This window comes from Lissotriton helveticus, chromosome 12, assembly GCF_964261635.1.
Source record: "Lissotriton helveticus chromosome 12, aLisHel1.1, whole genome shotgun sequence".
NCBI classification, from domain to species: domain Eukaryota; kingdom Metazoa; phylum Chordata; class Amphibia; order Caudata; family Salamandridae; genus Lissotriton; species Lissotriton helveticus.
The window spans coordinates 329,397,827-329,412,277 of NC_136073.1; positions in this window are offsets into that span (position 1 = coordinate 329,397,827).

Genomic DNA, 14,451 nt, shown 5'->3' on the forward strand with positions numbered 1-14,451 from the left:
AAGTCACTCATCCAGAATTTGCGTAATAGTATTGCTTTGAGGTCCACTTTGGATTCTGGCAGTATTACGATGTTTCCTTTGATTTTGTGAAGGCAGTGTAGAATTTGTTTGCGTTTAGTGGGGTAGTTTAAACCCTTCACATTGAAGGTGAGGCTCTTTATGTCATACATTTAAGGAGAATGATAGTAGTAAGTGTATCGGATCCAGTTTGAAAGGTTGTCTGGTGTGTGAGTGACGATGAACATCCCGTGGGGATCATTTATGAGAGGGTGGAACAGGGCCAAATGAGAAGAACAGGTGAAGGGAAAACGGGGCTAAGGAGGATACGGGTAAAAGGGGAGAAGTAGAGGGGTAGACCTAAAAGGTAGGGAAGGAAGAGAGAGTAAAACTAGAAATAAAAACACACTTTTAGGGGAAAGAAACCACCCCACCCAGGTGAGAACATACAGTAAAGGAGTGGAGCCCACAAGTGGTCAGGCCCATTGGCTACTGTGATGAGAAGCCACATTGTGCATAATGGTGCTCATATATATTATAATAGGCTCATACCTAAACAAGTAGAAAGCAGGGAATTAGGGGTATCAATAAGCGCTGTGGATATTTTTGAGGTGTGATACTAAATCATTGGTCCGTAGCACTTACATATGAAGGAACAATAACTAATGTGACCATGAGTGGTTTGTTTGAGGTTTGCAGTTTCAAGAGAGAGTCTCTGTAGAAATTACCTATGAGTAATACCATGAAAAAGGATGGAGCATTAGCCAGAGTTATTAGACAGCATTATAATGTAGTAGCATAACCATTAAAACATCTGCCCTATTGTGTATTAGGGTGGGATATGAAACAATGCTAACTGTATTTTGTATCAGATTATCTACAGGATAATTTAAGAGGAGAGTGGCCTTCCAAGAGAGTCCTGGAAGGCAGCTGTGATGGGGGTATGCAATTAGTATTGACTTGTATGAACTGACTAGTCACGCACTGGTAAAAGCAATAGTAAAGGGTTTGACGTCATTAGATATTATTAGTGTGGTGGGTGTTAGTGAATGGTTTGAGGTTGCATGTCAAATGATAGTGATAGCATGTAGATCTCACGGGAGTAGTATTTTAAGTGTATTACTAGAGTTTCTGGCTGTATTAGTGCAAGTTATCATATGTTAGTTACTGAGTAACCAGTTAGTACCTTACATAGGTAGAGATAGAGCATACCAACATTAGAAGAGAGAGGTTAATACATGTACCAGTAACTTAATCAGGTGGACATGAGGTAAATTTTGAATCTCAGCAGTAAAAGTGTCCAAGTCTTTAGGGTCATCAAATACTGTTTTCCATTGAAGGAGGTCTTCAGCGATGTGGGTCTGTTAGACCTGGCATCATTGGCGTGACTCTCCCTTCAATTTTTACTGATTGCCTCCTCTGTTTTTGATATGTTTTTGCTGGTTATATGTTGTGGGCACTGTACCACTGCTATTCAGTGCACCAGTGCAAGTGCTCCCTATGTTAAATTAATGTACTAATTAGTGATTCCATGGTTGGGTTATTTGAATTACTTGTCAGACCCTAGTACAGTGCACCATGCGTGCCCAGAGCTTGAAAATTAAATGTTGGTGGTGGGCTTGCAGCACTTGTTGTGCCACCCACATAGGCAGCTTGCAAAGTGTGTCTCAGGCCTGCCAATGCAAGGCCTGTGTGCAGTCAGTGACTGCCATGTCGACCTGGCAAGTGCATCCACGTTCCAGTCCCTAAACCTCCACTTTTCTTCATATCAGACACCCCTAAGTTAGACCCATGGGCAGGGTGCATTGTAAGTATAAGGTAAGACATGCCCTGGTGTGTGTGGCTTGTCCTAATTGTGAATTACAGCCATTTTTGTTTTTCACTATAAGGCTAACTGTTCTCCATAGGCCCGAATGGGCAGTTAGACTATTACATGCTTATAATCCTAACTGACTCAGGGAACATGGTAGAAATTCGAATTTGGTATGCCTAAACTCAGAATGATAAAATACATCTTTTAGTAAAGTTGGTTTTAACATTCTGTGTTTGAAAATACCAATTTTAGAAAGTAGGTATTTTCTTGTCTAACTATCCAGGCCTGCCTCTGCTAGGTTGTGTATTACTTGTCTGGAGTTTGAGTGACAGGGCTGGGGGATTCTAAGAGACAGAATGAGTCAGCCCAGTGGTGAATAGGGAGAGCTGCATCTAGATGGGAGGAAGGAAATGCTCCTGGGACCTGAATAGGGATGGGCCTTCCCTCAACAATGCTGGCTCCACCCCCTGGGGTGCGGTTGATGTCTCTGCCCTGCACTGTAAAAGAAGAGAAGGAATCATGTAAACAAAGTGCTCCAGGGCTATGCTTTCCCTCCACAATGCTGGCTCCACCTCCTGTGGGGCTTTTGATGTGTCTGCCCTGCACTGTGAAAGGAAAAAAGGAGTCATGTAAACAAAGTGTTCCAGAACTGGTTTGGACTGGGCAAAGGCCCCTCTGCCTTCAGAGAACAAAGAGAAAAGTAGTATCAATATTGGGACCCAGACCCCAAGAATTTTAGATCACTTCTGGGAACAAGACTAACCTTTTGCCAAGGAGAAGAACCAAGGAAGCTGCAGGAGTTTGGATTGCCCCTCTGGCAGTGTGCTGTTTCCTGGGTTGGCCTGAAGTCTTTTCTTTATTGCCAAGGAAAAGGATAAGGAACTTGTTAAGGACTTTCATCATCTTACAGAATATTCTCTAAGGGCTTGAAATTGTGCTTGCCTCCTGCTGAAGTCTCAGGGACAAAATACTTCACCTCCAGCTCCCCTCTGAATTTCCTTGCTGGGAACTCTATCTGCAGAAGCCTGCGTGTCGCTGAGAGCTGGAAGCGCGACGCAACAAAAAGAAGCGTGTTGCCCCCCGCAGCTGTAGTCGTCGCATCGCTGGAGAAGCGTGCTGCCGCCGCATCTCCCAGGAAGCTGTCAAAGCTGTCTGCTGTCGCATCACCGGAGAAGCGTGATGCCATTGAGAGGGTCGCCATCGCATCACCGGAGAAGCTTGACGCAGGGCCTGTCGCGGCTCCAAAGTAAAGAGTCGTCGCAAGGCTGCCAGGGTGTAAACGCATCATCGTCGCATTGTCGCATCAAGGGCGCCATCTTCTCTCATTGCACCAGGATTGTCGCATCACATCAAGGTGCCATCTTGCGCATCGCAACCGGGCCGCAGGCCGAGAACCTATGCATCACTCCTGCACTGGTTAGTATCACGATGCATCCCCTACTCTGCGCAAGCATTGAGGCGCAACGCATGATCTCACCCAGAGCACAGATCCAATGCATCTCTCTGCGAGCCTTTTTGTTTTTTTTGCGTTACGAATCCAGGTACTTTTGTGAGAACTGTGTCACATTTATCACCAAGTTGAACTAAACAACTTTTACCATCTTTAACCCCTTCCAAGCTGATGACGGCCCCCGGCCGTCATGCACTACGGTGGGCGTATGCTGATGACGGCTGGGGGCAGTCATGAACCCGCCCACTCATTAAAAGCGCCGCACAGGCGCAGAATCGCGGCCGCGCCCAAGGGGTTAAGTCAATCTTCAGTACAGCATTGTGGATTTTTGTCATTTGTGGTCTTGTGTTAAGTCTATATAAGGAATACTTATGTCTTGTGTCCATCTGTAGTGTTTTCACTGTATTACTGTGTATATTCACAAATGCTTACCACTCTGACTGTCTGCACGTGCCAAGCTACCAAGGGGGTGAGCAGGGATTATCTAGGAGCGTAATCCCCTTATCCTAACTTAGAAGCAAGGGTCCCTATTTGGAAAAAGGTGTATACCATTGCCAACTAGAGACCCCCAGATCTAACAGGGTCGATGAAGGAGAATTATTTGGCGAGGTCTTTGAGGATCTTCCTCCTGGACAAGAAGGACTTTCTTTTCAGTACAGTGACTTTAGTGTAGCCTTGTGCAATACTTATAGATACACTTTGCTGTGTACTTTTCTGTACTTTGTTCATGTGTGGGATGATTTGTTCAGTGTGTGGGTAGTAGAGAGGTCTGAAGATCAGTGCCTTTGGGACAGAGGTGTTTTTAGGTTTATGCCTATAGGCATGCATTATTTCAAAATTCTTACCAAAGCTGAGACCTAAAGGCAGAACAGGAGGGTGCATGGGCTTAATTAATGGGGGTAAACAATGCAAAAATTGCACCTCACAATCGATGGTCTAGTGGTGAAATTGGGTATGTTACGAGTCGCGCCATTGAAATTAGTTATCTGTGCAGTGTTCGTTATGAAGGGCCATGAGATTTGGATTTGGTGGTGTTTTATAAGACTAATGGGAGAGAATTAACAAAACTTGACTTCTTTTCCAAAGACCTTTCTACTAAAATCGTAGCTAAAAAGGCATCTAATAGAGCATGGGATAATGCTTAGTGATGATCTGGGTTCAATCGAGGATGGTAGGGTCACACAAAGATCTCCCCTGGGTCTTCTGCTCATGTTACAAATATTAAGATTATCGCAAGGCATATTAAGTAATGATTGGGGCTGGTGTCCACCCACAATGAGTTACTCCACCTGCTGAGGGTCCACTCTGTGAAGGGCAATCTGTATCAATATGAAATAGGGAGTTACCTAATTGCATAGTAACTGTAACCTTCACTAATGATGAGGCTGAGAGGGGGGGAAGTAAACTACATGAGGCACGGCAATAGTGTAAGAGCAATGTAGGGAATTCAACTCGTTATCACAATAGAGGAGCTAAATGCTATTGCAATTAGGTGCCTGGACAGCCCATAGCATATAAAATCGTGGTCTGGTACATGTATGGTTTTGGTACACTTAAAGAGTCTCCGATTTCTAGGCAAACCTTGGAGGAGTTTTCAATTATAATGCTCTAAGAGTCTTTGCTGTGGGCGAGCTCCTACGTTGATTGTTTTTTTTGTAATCAGTAAGAATGCCATTCCTCCAAGTACATCAGGGTGGGCTTCAGTGGGCCTGGTGAGATTGGCATCAGTCTTTAGTATAGGCTGTTACACTATTAGAGACATCATGTAACTGGTTGCTAGTTTGCTCACTTTTACTAACAAATCTATTGAGAGCTACTAGCTGGAGTCATATGTAATTCACTGACTTCTTCAAATTGCTCCATTCTGTAGAGTCTAGGCACATTTATTATTATTTGTTGGCGCTTCCTGTCAATGTAAGGATGTGCCGGGCTCCTGATGAAGTTGAGTGCCATATTGCAAGTAGTTATCTTTCATTATTGTAAGTATATATATTTTTTTCCTACTGTATGTTTACTTCTGTTTTCCAGTATACTTGTCTCCCAGAGGAGTTTTTGATGTAAGCAGGAGTAGCTGGACTACAGTTTGCTATTTCATTTACCCCTCTCATTTCTTCATGTGACGTGCTGGGTCACATTATGACCTTAGCCGCATCCATTATATGACAGACTTTTTTTTAAAGTACAGCACAGCCACATAGCTACTAGTCAGATCCTCACCTTACTAACTAATTTCTTCAAATAGCTCTATTCTACAGAGTTGAGGCATTTTTTTTTCCTTGTAGCCACTTCAGTATTACTATCAGTAGTTTTTGGGGCGGCGGGTAAGCAGGAGTTTTCTGGACTCCCGTTCGCTATTTTATTTACCCCACAGTTTCTTTGACCAACATGCTGGGTTGCTGTACGGCTTTAGTTATGCCCCTTGTATGGCAGGCTTTTTAAATAGAAGAACAGTGCATCTGTGCAGCGGGCCCTATTTGGAATTTGGTTAGGAGGGACATTTTCCATGAATTTCTCAAAAGTGAATGATAGGGTTCAGGCCCTTTTGTACCCTTAATGACCAAATAGTCTCTCAATACTGGGTTTCCCAGGGCCACCATCTGTTACATCTGAAGTGTGCTTAATAAATAATTCCTTAGCCTTTGCATGCTCACCCTGACTCATTACTTAGGGGAAGTATACAAGTCAGGTCTGCCCAGTGATTCCGCAGTTCCCCTTACATAATTGAGCCAAGGAATCTTTTGGCAATGCTCACAGTTTAGGTAATCCAAGATCTCATCTTGATTAAAAGCATTATGCTGATTGCTCCAAACTGCCATTCAAGGAGCAGAGCAAGTTTTAAATAAGTCTTCAGCACATGCTAGGTTAAATTCTACATGGGTAAAACAAAATATGGCTATCTCTACCCAGTCCAAACAGCATCCTGCAGAAACAATTCTCCTCTTGCTGCGGGTTTATCCGATTAAGATATGCCCATATGGCTGCCCCATAAGTCAAAACAGGAAGGCACTTCGATTTGCATACTTCCAACAGGGGCAAAATAGGTTTCTTTCCAACACTGGCGGGAAACCTAAATAATGCACCACAAGATTGTTTAAAATGCATACAAAGATTGGAAAGGCAAGCTTTCCAGCAATCCCGTCAGTCAAATGTGATGCCCAGTTAGGGGAACTCACTGACTCTCCTAATAGTTTTACCCTTTATGGAAAATGGCCTGATTTTGCAAGACTGCCTCCCACCTGCCATGTAGTGTGTCTTAGCGATTTTTGGTATCTAAATCTTTTTAAGTCCAATAAAAATCTTTATTGAATAGGAAAAGCAAGGTGTCAGTACAAAATACACAAAGAGTATAAAATGCTGAGAACATTAGTAGGCAATGATAACAATATAATTATGAACAATAATAGAAAGAAAGAAAATCTGGGCAAAAAAGCTAAAGAAAGAAAAAAAAACATTGTTTGTACCTGTTTGAATGCGCAAAGAAGGAGTATGAAAGTGGTAAAACAAAGAAGAGAAGGAAGAGAAGGAATGAAAGGAGCAATTTAAGGAGGTTTGGGGACTTCTTGCTGCAGGGGTAACGGGTGAAACGAACTTTTAGCACAACCATCAAGATAAAGCGTGACAGGAAGCCATAAGTCCATTCTTTTGGCAGCCATGTGAGCTGGAAAAACAAAAGCAGTGTCTAGTCTGTGATTGTGGCAGACGTTATACCACCACGCTTTAAAGGAGATGTTAGAAAAGTTCTTCCAGTTGGCCGTAATCTGTTGAAATGCAACAGCTAGCAGTAAATCAATAATCTGAAGGTTCAATTCAACATCTTCCCAACAAGGGGAGAGACTACCTAGGAAAATGTTAATGTAAGAAAAAGGAATACAATTATGAAATATTACATTGATTTAAGCACAAACCTGCAACCAAAAGTCATGTACAGATTTACATAGGAACAGCATATGAAACAGAGTCGCTTGTGGGGAAGAGCAAGACCAGCATATGTGGGGAGTGTCTGGGAAACGCTTGTGAAGGTCAGAGGGAGTAAAGAGAAGCCTGTTGTAAATGAAGAACAACGACTGTATCAAGGTCGCCGCTCTCGAGGATTTGCGGATCTTAGTCCAAATCTTGTCCCAAAGTGAAATTTACCAAGATGTGGTGAAATCCTGTTCCCAACACTCCTCTACTTTCGATTTGGGTCTGATGGAGTCATTAGTATGGAGATGCTTGTAAATGGAGGAGGCTTTGGGGGTAGTGCGTAAAAAGGAATGGAGTAATGAGGTAGGGGTGGGGGAAATAAGAGAGGAATGTGTCTGAGAGATGCGAGTGTAAGTAGCCAGTACTGCTTCCCTGAGCAAAAGATAGTTACAGATAAAAGAAGTGGGTAAATCATAGAGGCAGCGAAGAGTTGTGAAAGGTATGAAAGAAGAGTGTGAGAATAGTTGAGAAATCCATATCAGCCCTCTCCGGCGCCAAGCCTTCCAATAAAAGGGTTTGTTGCGGATGAGTAGAGAAGTATTGTGCCAAATAGTAGAAGATAAGAAATCAGCAACAGTCGTGGGGGAGGCGGGAGAAGAAGATAAGAGCAATTTAGTAGTAAATTTATGAATGGGGGTAGGGGTAGAAGAGGGTTTGCGAGAGAAAGAAAGGTACTCAGCAAAAGAAAAGGGAGAGAGAAGAAGGCGTTCAAATTTAGCCCATAAAGGGCAAGGGGAGATGTGATCTTGTAACCAGAAGGAAGCTTGTCGTAGAAGAAATGCTTTATGGTAAACTGGGAAATCTGGGAAATGGACCCCGCCTTCTGATTTAGGGCGAATCAGTCGAGCAAGGGACATTCTAGATTTTTTGTTATTCCAAAGAAAAGACAGCAGAGTTGAATTAATCTTTTTGAAAAATTTAGAAGGGATAGACACTGGAATGTTAGAAATAGTGTAGAGGACGATGGGAGACAGCATCATTTTAATAGTTTCGAGACGGCCCCACCAAGATAAATAAAGAGGGTGCCATCTGGACGTTAAGTCTAGCAATTTTTGAGTACATTTAGTTAAACAGAGGGAAACCGTGCCAGAGATAGAAGGGGTAACATGCAAACCAAGATATTTGATATGTGAGGGACTTCAGGTGAAATTAGAGGCACTGAAATCAGGTTTACATGTAAACTTTGTTAAAGGTAGGATCTCACACTTATCATTATTGAGTTTGTAACCTGATATTCGAGAATAATCACTCACTTCAGCAAGAAAAGCAGGAATAGATTTAGTGGGATTGGAGATGAAAAGTAGGATATCATCCTCATAAGCGGCCAGTTTAACTTGGGAGTCTGATATTTGAAAACCATGAATGTCAGGATTTTGACGAAGTTTAGATAAAAAGGGTCCTAAAGCCAAATTAAAAAGAAAAGGGGATAAGGGACAGCCTTGGCGAACTCCTCTCCCCAAATTAAAAAAGGAGGAGATGTGGCCATTAACACAAACTGCTGCACGGGGATTAGAATACAATAAAGAAATCAGAGAAATGAATTTGGAACCAAAACCGAACCATTTGAGGGTGTGAAAAAGATAGGTCCATTCAACCCTATCAAACGCTTTCTCAGCATCTAGGGCAATCGCTGTGAGGGAATGGGGTGAGTTGTGAGATTTGGATAGAACATTAAATAAAAGTCTGGTGTTGTCAGTGATAAATTTACCTTTGACGAAACCTGATTGTTCTTCACCCAGGAGGTCTGGGAGAAGAAGGTCAAGATGAGCTGCAAGAGATTTAGCAAATATTTTATAATCAATATTAACCAAAGAAATTGGTCTATAATTTTTACAATATTGAGCATCTTTCCCTTCCTTAGGTATCAGACAAGGTATCAGACAAATGTGTGCATCAGGGAAAGAGCCTGAAGAGGCACCTAAAGAGAGAAATGTATCAATGAGGGAGTGAAGTTTTGGAATGAGAATCTTTGAAAAGTGAAGGAAAAATTCAACCGTAAAACCATCCGGTCCAGGGGCTTTATCTTTTTTGAGATGTTGAAGTGCTGTGAGTAATTCTTGTTGAGAAATGTCGAGCTCTAAGTGGGAAAGGTCAAGAGGGAAGTGGGCAGGTTTGCGTATGTTGGAGAAAAAACGGTCTAGAGACTGGGAAGAAGGTTGGGTTTCGGAGGAATACAATGATTTATAAAATACAGAGAATTCAGTGAGAATATCCGCATCTGTATGTTTAAGAACCAAGTTTGTGTCATAAATGGAATCAATATTCAATTTGTTATGTTTGACTTTCAAATAATTAGCTAAAACTTTTCCAGCTTTATTTTTACCACCATAAAACTTAGCACTTGATTTCAATAAATACAGGGAAGCATCTTCTGTAGATTTTTTGTTAAATTTCATTTTGGCAGTAACGAGGGCTGTTAAACTGTCTTGCGAGTGAGAGGTAAAATAAGAGTGGTCCAATTTCTTAATATCATGGAAAAGATCAGCAGTGCATTTACGAGCAGTTTTCCGTTTCCTTGCCACATACCCAATTATGAAGTCCCTCGCCGCAGCTTTGAAAGCATCCCAAATGGTATACTTGGGGATAGAAGGAGTGTCATTAAACAAAACATACTTATCCGAAAATTCAATAAAGGAGGTAACAAACTTGGGATCCAAGAGAAGGGTATTATTGAAACGCCATCGCTTGGGTCCAACGGGTTTAGGAAGAATATCTAGTTGAACTAAAGTAGGGGCATGATCCGAGAGTAAAATAGGGCCAATTTCGGCATGAGTAAGAGTCTGGGCTATATTATGAGTGACAAAAATATAATCAATCCGGGACTGGGAGTGATGACATGGAGAATAAAAAGTAAATTCTCGTTCTTGGAACACCCTTGAGAGACAGTTTAACATGCGTCCAACGACCCTCAACATCTGATTACTGAGTGAGTAGAGAATGTGATAAAGTTTTGCGACATAAAATAGCCACTCCATTTCGTTTACCATCTCCTTGGGAATAATAAACTTCACCCACCCAGCCTCTGTTGAGTTTAGCAGATTCAGTATCAGACAAATGAGTTTCTTGCAAAAACGCGACATCAACATTTAAACGAGCAAGGTGAGACAAAATTCTCTGTCTTTTGATTGGAGAATTGATGCCCTTAACATTCCATGTAACTATTTTCAATGACATAATATAAGAGATAAAATAACATTAGCAAAAAAAGGAAAATTAAAGAGAGACCCCAGAAGAAAAGACAAACAAAAGAAAGAGAAATGCACCAGAGAAAGGAGGAAGTTGAAAATGATAAAAGAGAAAAGAATAGAGAAGAGGATTTGCGAGTCAAATGCCGGGAGAACAATAAAAGGAAGAAAAGAGATCTGAAAAAGAAACTATCAAAGTCCAGAACAAGCGTGAACCAATGAACAGAAGATCATAGAAAAAAAGAGAAAGGAAAAAAGGAGGAAAAGGAAGTGAGTAGAGAAGAGAAATATAGGTCAAAGGAATGGTGAAGAGAGTCATCCAAATAGGTAGACAAAAAAGAACAATGCAAATAATAGGTAAGGAGAGAAAAAGAAAAGAAAAACAGAAAAAATTGATGAAAGTAATGAAGAAGTGACACCTGTGAACAGCATTGAAATTGGGAAAGAAACAAAAATAGGGAAAAAAAGGAGAAGGTAAGCATTGAAGGAAGGAAGGAAAACGTACTTACGAAGGATGGAAGCAAGGCAGGATAATGAAGGAGGAGACCGAACGAAAGACTGGGGGGGGTAGAGACAACTGGGGGAGGCAAGATATCCAACGTGAGCGAACCATCAAGCCGGGGGGAACATCGTGCAACGGAACGAAGATTCTTTAAAAACATGAGGAAAGAAAAACATCAGGAGACGGTGCAACAAAAGGTAAAAATGGTATCAAATAGGGATAAAATACGAATGAACGGGGTATGTAAGTATTAGGAAACAATAAACAGGGAAATTTTATGGAAGGGTAAACTAGTATAGTGAACATGACAAAATCAACATGAACTGAGTAAGCTATACAGAAACCAGGAGCAACTCAAGAAAGTCATGGAGGAAAAGCAGAAGAAGAGCTGGAGGATTCCATGTCCACTGTGTGACAAGAGTTGAGAAAACTCCGAAGGCGCACAGGATCATCGTAGGTCGTTGTCTTGTTGTTATGAGTAACTCTAAAAAGGCAAGGATGAAAGAGGCCATATCTAGCGCCAATGGAACGGAGTTCTGGTCTCATGTCCAAAAAAGCTTTGCGGCGATTAGCTGTAGCTCTAGCATAGTCCTGCGCGAAGAACAAGGTAGATCCTGACCATGTGAGGCGAGGAGAGGCCCTGGCTGCTGAAAGGACTTTAAGAAGGTCAGTATATTCCAGAAAATACATGATGACACCTCTAGGTCTGGAAGAAGGGGAGGCCGTTGAAGAAATGCGGCCAAGCCTATGAGCCCGCTGGATGTTAAGCTCAGGACCTTCTGGTAAATGGAGGAGCTTAGGGAGGAAGGATTTGGAGAAGGCAATAGGATCGTTCCCCTCACAATTCTCCGCCAGGCCGTAAATGCGCAGGTTATTGCGCCGATTGTGATTTTCAAGTTCCTCAACCTGTTCCTGGAGAGAGGAGATCTGCGACTGCATATGCGTAACCTTGGAGGAGGTTTCCTGAAGAGAAGAAACGCTGCGCTCCACCGTCGTGACTCTGGCATCCATCTGAGACCAATTGTCCGTTAAAACCTGTAATTTGGCATTGGTTTCTTGCATAAAAGGCCGGAGTGCCCGTATCTCCTCCAACAACAGCTCCATGGATACAGCAGAGGAGGAGCCCGACGGTGATGGAGGATCCTTTTTGAGTTGCTTCGTTGTGACCATCCCTGAGGGTTGAACAAGATGCTCCGCACTGGACTGTGACATTTGGTCAAGAGACGTCTGGGTGGCTTCCAAATTAGCCAATGCAGAAAAAACTTTTGAGTTTTTAATGAAGACGCGGCGTGGAGTCTTGGGGGCACGACCAATTGCGCCCCTATCCATAAGATAAGTACACCCTCCAAAGAAAAAGGCTGGCCCTGAAGTACTGTATCCGTGAAAACACCACCAAGTAAGGGGAAGGGCAGCAGAGTCTTCAAGAGCGCAGGAGGAGAATGACAAATGTGAGCCTTACGAGGACAAAAGGATGAAGGATGAGAGTCATGAGAGTATTGAGATAAAACAACCAATTTCCATATGCAGACGCAGAGATAAATGCAACTGGTCAGACTGTTAATGCTTCATGATGTAATGTACAGTACAAAATGGCCGCTGAGATGAGGAGCATCGAAGGAACAAAAAGCAGAAGCAAAAACAGTCATTGGAGTAGTAATCTCGGTGGCATAGTCAGTAATATATGAAGAATATCTGGCCAACCTCAGTGAAATGAAGAGGAGAACATGTTTAATCACTCACTGTCCAAGGGAGAGGAGCGCTGCTCGATACGCGCGCCTCATAAATACAAAATGGCGGCCGCGGCCGTCATAACACCGTGAACAGAAGGAAAATGCACTAAAAGTGCAGAAAACGTTCACCGAGAGCCTGCAGACGCTCTCCGGAGCATTCCTGGTGCCTTCCGAGACGTTATTCCGGTGTCTCCGAGGAGAAGCGAGTCCGTTGACGGCAGGTTCACCCCGGCATCCGCGGAGCGCTCACATGAACGCTTCCGTCCTCGCCGGGCGCTAAGCCACGCCCCTTGGTATCTAAATCTAAGCCATCCATAAACCTGACAAAGGCATCAACAAGACTCCTAAGGCCATTAGGGGTACAGGAGAGCAAGACTGCATCATCTGCACAGAGAAGGGCTGTGAAACAAGCAGTTTTCACTTTAGGCATGTCCTTCCAATTAGAAACTTAAAATTAGTTAAGAAAATTAATATATCGCAAAAATAAAATAGGGGCCAGAACACAGCCTTGTCGAAATCCCTGAGAAAGACCAAAAGGTTCATTGCAATTTCCCTCAGTACCATATCTGATGGAAGCACTGACCCCTTTATGCAGGGCCTGCAAAAAATCAACAAAAGGAGAAGGCACACCGATGCTGGATACAATATATCACAACTTAGACCAGTTAATCCAGCCAAATGCACTGCTTAGATCCATGAAGGTGAAGTAAAGTACCACTTTCTTTGCAGTGAGATACTTCCCGATAATAAGGGGGGGTTTAAACATGGTTCCTAGGATCCCCAAACCTTCCCTGAAGTCATATTTCACTGACAGAGGACATTATTGTGCTGTGTCCAACCCTCTATTTGGTTCAAAATGACGGGCCCTACAATCGTAACTACAGAGTCTAACAACAATATCAGTCTGTAACAGCAAGGGTCCTGTCTATTGCCTTTCGTAAACACAGGAACAAAGGTTGTGCTTATTCATGAACAAGGAATTTTAACACACACAGCAGGATTTAACATTTTTGTAATAAGAGAGGGCCATAGCTGAATATTGGCCTTATATCCACAGGCACCCCACTCGGGCATAGAGGACTTACTTGATGGGCTAGCCAGGATGATGGTAGTTAATTCTTTGTTATCAAAGGATATTTCCTAAGGGAACTCTGGGATCTCATCTGCAGACTCTCCAGTGGATTTGGGTTTTGATGTGTAAATCTGCTTAAAATGGGCCACCCATCTTTTCAGATTAATGTTAGAGCCTAGGCCATCAATGAAAAAAGTGTCTGTTTGCCGTTGACAATCTCCCAAAACTCCTTTGTATCTCTAGTTCTACATGTAGAAATAAATAATACCCATCTTCCTCCTTTATTGCTAGTTTCCTTTTCTTGATTGCCTTTTTATATTCTAGCCTTGCATCCATAATACTTTGCTTGTTCCTAGACCTTGCTTTGAGGGCTTCTTGAAGCCTACAGTTAGTGAAATGTACACTCTTAATCAAATCAACCCAATTTACATGTCCCTCTGAATGCAGAGAGATCTAACATAATTGTTCTAGTTGACTGGCTTACAGTTAGGAAGGCATCTAAAATGCCAGTGACTGGAAGGTTAATAATTCAAGGGGAATCACCCAATATAACAAAGTTCAACGCTATTAGTAGATGTCTCAGAGTATGGATATGGATTGCCCTCCTCTTTAGCCTAAGAGAAAGATCGGTTATGCAAGGGGTAACAAGGGATCAAGAACAGTCAGGTAAGCACAATAAAATGTTTTTAGGGCAGTGATCAATATAACATTGCTCTACAACACCTCCCCCGGCAAATGA